The sequence below is a fragment of the Nothoprocta perdicaria genome, unplaced genomic scaffold, assembly GCF_003342845.1.
Source record: "Nothoprocta perdicaria isolate Ctin4 unplaced genomic scaffold, notPer1 scaffold_53, whole genome shotgun sequence".
Taxonomy (NCBI): domain Eukaryota; kingdom Metazoa; phylum Chordata; class Aves; order Tinamiformes; family Tinamidae; genus Nothoprocta; species Nothoprocta perdicaria.
The window spans coordinates 2,091,566-2,098,024 of NW_020455788.1; positions in this window are offsets into that span (position 1 = coordinate 2,091,566).

Consider the following 6,459-nt stretch of genomic DNA (forward strand, 5'->3'; position numbering starts at 1 on the left):
ATACACAGCAACATGATCACTTTTGAACATTTCACTCTCTTGAACTATTTAATCAAAATCATTTATAATTTCTACCATTGACACATACAAATTTGTTTCATATCATTATTCCTTTTGAAACTGTAAGATGATTCAACTGCTTTTAACTTTGTTTCCCAAACACTTTCACTAATGAGATATAGAATAGAAGCACAAACAGGTAACAGAAATTGTCGTAAAAAACAAAACAGTTCTTATACTTCCCTCTGTCTTCTCAGAATTAGAGAATCAGAAATCGTATATTAAATTTCCACTTCAAAACCTGCTAATGGAAGTTAGAACACTTTTTTCCAAATAAGAAAATTTAATACACTATGAAGCGTTAGGGTTTGATTAATAGAGATAAGTCCTTTTGTTTTCTAGAATATGACATAGTATTGCATATTAACTATAAAGTGTTTTATTTTATTTGCATTCCGATCTGCATTCAAAATGAAGGYGTCATGAAATGCATCTAAGAGCATAATTATAAACACACATACCAAACAACTGCTTAATGCAAGAAGGATCCCTACTCTAATATGTTTTGAATATATACATCACCTGAATTTTCATTCTTTTAACTTGGCAGCTTATCATTCTTTTCTTATTTTTAATATTAATATTTAATTTAAAAATGCTATCAATAATTCATTCTGTGTTGGGAAACTCTTTACTCTTATTCCAATCAAGAATATGAATGATTCTCAAGCAAATTTCCCTGCAGGCTTAGCTGAATTACATTAGCTAAGACAGTGAAATATTCTTCACAGTACGGAACAAAATGAGTTTAATCTCCGGAGAGGGATTTAACACCGGGAGTTATCCCAATAAAAGGTCAAATCAAAAGTGCACTGAAGCATCCCCAGAAATTCTGCTTACCTGCAACTGGTTTCCCAACTAGGTAACCTCTGCTCATCTCATACCTGTCGATGCAGTATTGCAGGGAGTCTCACCGGTATTTGCCCGTGCATGTTCCTCTATCTGTAAGTTGATATTGAGTCCGTGTAGAGAAAATAAATGCCTGTAAAGGTGCCATGCCCTCAGACTGGCTCCCTTACCGTGCGCGGATATCGAGACAGACTAACACTCTTGGCTTCAGCGGAGACAGGCAAGCCTGAAAGGAGGGGTGACCGTGGCCCTATTTGCCACGTCTCAAATCCTCAGAATCCTACTTGGCAAGGTGTGTTCAAAACCAGTAACGCTGGGATGCGACACCAAGGGTGCTCTTTAGGCCATAATATTCATTTCCTCACACCAACAGGATGCTTTCCACAGAGAGAGGCATCTTGGCACCTTTGTTTTGCCATGCCCAAAGGAGCAACCCGGAGCAGCAGAGTGTTCTGCCTGTCATTCAAGYACATTTATAAGACACACGTGTCATGAATATAGTTAGCACAGGGATTGGGAAGTATGAAAATTTTGGGGCCACAACAGCAGCACAGGGAGAGTTCAAAACTGAGCAAACACACTTGCCTACATCATTCAAAAACCTCCTTTCTGTGGCTGCAAGAAAATCTTTAGCAGACGGTGTAAATAAAATATTTATATCAAATAATGTTTTAAAATGGCATATTTTACATTTTGTTCTAGTACCTTTCACAGTGCCAGAGAGCTCCCAAAAGACTAATGAAACTCTGTATTTGAAATGCCGCAAGGACAGATTTATTTCTACTGTGCAAAATATTTCCTTTCCCCCCACAATTTTTAGTATAGTATATATATAAATATATACTATATATATATTATATATTATATATATATATGGTAAATATATAAATATATAAATATATAAATATATATATATTTACCATATAGTGCTTCAGTTTTCAGCCAAAGGGCTGCCTGCAATCTCTTTTCTCAAAACCCAAGACAGCTGTGCTCTGTCCATTAGAATACCATCAGAAAAAAATATACATATAATTACCTACAGGTATCCTTTACCTTCCATGGGGTAAAAGACGAGGTTCCTTGCAGGAAATCACCAACACTATTTGTTTAGCAAAGCAGCAGAAAAAGCCAACACAGCTGCAAGCAGTGAGATCACCAGTTATCTCACTGGGTTGGATTCCCTCTTTCTCGTCACCTCCCTTCTGTGCAAGGCTTCTCTAAATAGAGTTCAAAACAATCAAGTCAGACTCAAAATTATTTGCAAGAGAACCGAAAGGCTTCACCAGTCCCCTTATAGACGAAGCTTTAGACAAGGACCATTGGATTACACTATAAAATACAGATTTTGTGTGTGTGTGTGTGTGTGTGTCTTATTACTGGACTGTCCAGTCTAACCAGTCAGAACCAGAGATTAAGCTAAACACAACCTAAACAAAACAAAATCAGCTCCATCAACAGCATTCAAGCGAGAGAACCACAGCATCAGTAACAAAGGTAACTCAACACTGGAAAACCCATTGAAGAGGAGATTTTCAGGCTTTTTTTTAAAGCCGGATGATTCTCCAAGAAATACTCTTTTTTTTTTTTTTTTTTATCAAGTCAGTGTTGTAAGCTGTGGCCTGGAGCACACCACATTTCTTTGGTAGCTGTAACATCAGCTATAAAGTCTCTTAAAGTTAGTGATAAAGTGTACTTGATTTTTTAATCACATTTGTTTTTTACTCTAGCAATGCAAGCAAGGTTTGTCTTTAAAATTGTTAATAGAGAAACATAGAAATATCCTATTAAAAATCACTTAATATGCCATTAAGTCACTAAATGGCATTAAGTCACTAATGGCTACTAAATGGCAATATCCAGAGCCTGACAAGAATCAGAGTAGGAATGGGTAGAAGCAAACACTTTTGTACAATGCATTTTTTAAAGTTATTTGGACAACTTCATGAATGCTTCACCAGATGGTCTCATTAGCAAAAAAAAGAACCATTAAAAAATAATTTTTAACCAACTTGTATAAAACCCGTTCACTCTTTTTTATGAGAAACTATTTGTACTCTGAATATGTGGATCTAAATTTGCAATATTAGCCTCTGTCCAGGCAGCTATGGCTCAACTAATTGACATGTTGTCTATAAGGAATATTCCAAAAAAAAAAAAAAAGTAGCAGAACAGACTAGCACAGATAACAGGGCCTATAGGAGGCAATCAGACTATTTCAATGTTTTCTTCTTTGCTTGGATGTTTATGCATGGACCAACTTCTTGGGGTTCTGACTTTTAATCTATTTGACTTTTAACAAAATCAGCAGAAACATTACAAAATGAGCCCTCTGCCTAGCACAGTAAATACAATGCAAATATATACTACCCTTATATTTAATGTAGTGCTTTCCATGCAATGCCCAATGTAAATGTAACAATGAAAAGATGCAGGCTGCTGTTACCAGAATAAGCTCTAGCTGACAGCAAGAAAAGGACAGTGAACATTAGGGGGAATATTTATTAGCAAAGAGCAGCAAACAGTGGGAAAAAGACAGCATTCAAGATAATTTAAGAGTCCAAAGAGCAAGGCTTAGAAATATTTTATTTAGATTAACTTGAAGAGAAACATCAATWTGAAAGCTATTCAACAATAAATGAGTGAACATTTCTGGGAAGATTTTATACTAAAGGACTGTTTTGGAATTTACTTTAAAATAGCAGTATAAAATGATTTTATGTGAAAAAATATACAATTAGAGGATAATATATTTGCAGATTACTCAGCTTCTTCCTCTCCCTTCTACTCCTCATACTACTGTGTGCATTTTTAGCACTTAAAGGAGGAAGAAAAGAAATGAAAAATACTTGAACAAAATCAGATAGAACAGGCACTTGATCCATGAGGAGAATTAACAACTGAAATKGTTGCAGCTTGACCATCATACTGTTGGGAGAAGGCATCTGAACATTTGAATTTCTAGCCTTGTTGCTAGCAACAAGTAAAGCTGGCACATAATCAGAGAAGAGGGCAATAACAACAGAATGGAATTAAGATTTTCTATGAAAACTCAAGAATGAAAAGATTGCCATATCATGCAAGATCAGAGAGAAAGGCAGGAAGAGTCAGATGTTGATTAGAGAGCATCTCCTGGGATGAGAAGTAAACAGGTAAAAAATCTTTTCTAAGGGTGTGAGAACAGTTTCATGCTTAACAGATTTAAGCAAAAAGTTTTGACTGGATTATAAGTCTGTCCAGACAGACCCTGAACACTGAATTGGAACAATGATTTGAAAGAGCTTCCATATTTTTTCCAGGGAAAATAGATTCTAAATTCTGTGCTCAGAGACCAGATATTCTGAGTCTATTTTTGAAGTTAAACTCCAAGATATTTCTTTTTTTCCTGCGAAAGAAATAAGTAATAAAATTGAGTATTGTACAGAAATAGATCTCAATTATAAATAAGCATGGATTGAAACYGGAACATCTCATTTAAATAGGACATTATTTTGAGTTTGATTAGAACATAGAGAAGACAGAAAAGTGCAAAAGAAACAACTCTGGAGGGAAGCACATAGGAAAGCACCACTGAAGAAAACCAGAGAGATAACAAGCATCTTGAAGCATTTTTTTCCCCAAGTTATTTCCCCAAATCTGGAATTGCAGTGTCATGTGGTAAGCCCAAAAGATGAGCTCTAAAGATACAAATGTGTGAGCAACCCACCTTTAAAAGGATTTTTAGCTTGACAAGAGACTGCCTGTGCTCAGAAAAGCTTACCAGAAAAACTGACAGTGCCTCTGATACCTTTTAATACGAAAATAGTCCTTCCAAGGTTTACTATGGAAACGAGTTATAGTGCCATAGAAGCCAAACCACATTTACCTCACCACACGGCACAATCACAATGGTGCAATCACGGTGCTCCATCTCTACTTGCTTTTCTGTAGATGCAAGTCAKAGCTAAGTATTGAAGTCTTCATTGAGGGGAAGACTCCAACTCCTCCATACCTTTGCTTTGGGAAGAAGTAATTTACAGTGTTCTGACCCCTGCAGCTGGCAAACCCTTTTTTCCCCCCAAATTCTTTATGGAACTAGGCATTACCATCATGACCCAAAAATACCTTCAAGCTGATCATTTAGAGTAGGAACATTCTGGTACTTATCAAGTAACCCTAAAAACAGAAAATGCAAAATATCATTTTTAGACTAAAAAGAATACAGCAGTTGAAAAACAAACAAGAACCACCAAGCTGAGAGAGCCAGGAGCCTGCAGGTGCCCTTGCTTCCAATGAAGYAGATGCAGGGCTATTTCCATGCTCATTCATATTCCAGGCCCCTTCACCCTCCACAGAACACAACTCCCCATTTGCTACAAGCTTACCAACCTAGAAGGCTAAAATAGCGTTTCAGACAAACGAGCAAATCCATTCTCCCGCTCTCCACAAATCTGATTCAGAGCTAGGAAGGTAAAAGGAGTTGGCTACAGCTCTGACCCCACCTCAGCTGAGCACACGGGCACTCGCATTGCAAACCCCAGCCTTGCTGGGAAGAGCAGAAAAGCCCTAAACCCGAGCTACATTTGGCAGAAGCTGGTGTCAGTATCAGGAGGATTGGGAAGTACCTAATTACATAACAAGTGCTGTCAACAGCTCTGTTTAGAACCTGCTTCTCTCCAAGAGACAACTCTATCAGACCATCMAAGACTCAGTTGTCCTGTTGATGGCTCGTACATCCCTTGCCTCCTTGCTCACTGTTTTCCTTCCCCATGAACAGGCAACGCTGGAGAGCAAAGGCCCATGGTGTTTCTGAGGGAGGACACACAGGCCGCTAGGCAGGGCCTGGAAGGCCGAGCAGGTGCCSACAGGGCCGGGAGGCGGGAAGCACACGGAGGCAGCTTGCTCGGTYGGAGCACACCCTGTCCCCAGCACCTACCACAACTCATCAGGGTACCTGTGCCGCTCCAAGTCTTAAAGACACAATATTAGTCCTAAAATTACTGCCCCCTTCTCAGATCACACAGGGGTTCCACACCTGCTAGGAACAGCACAGGCTGCTCAAAATGCSTACAGTAAATCTCCAGCAGTGCAGAAAACGTAATCCAGAAATTTCTGCTGCTCCTCCAGAATTCAAGATTGAACAGGAGTGAAAGAAATGTGAGTGTCCTCAGAGAAAGAGATTCATTTGGTCACACTATATCAGTAAACACCATTAGCAATGGACATCCTTGTATTATAGTCACTGTGAGCAGAGGGTRACCACACACGTGGTGTTTTTATTTCACAAGATTAAAGATACAGTACAAAATGAATCTGTACATCTTTCTATTAACAGAATTTGTTTACACAATTATATTACATTTGACCAGCCTTTATACTGATTTTTAAATACAAAATAAATTTACAAAACTCCTACAACACCCTTTTAAGAACTGCAGCTGATAAAAACAAAGGGTTCCCCCCAATAATCCCTATTTGCCATATGCATTTGCAGTAGTTCTCAAATCAAACTAAATCTTCTTAGTTCAATATTCTCTGAAACAAAAATAGAATTTGTTTGTTGCCTAGCTAAAA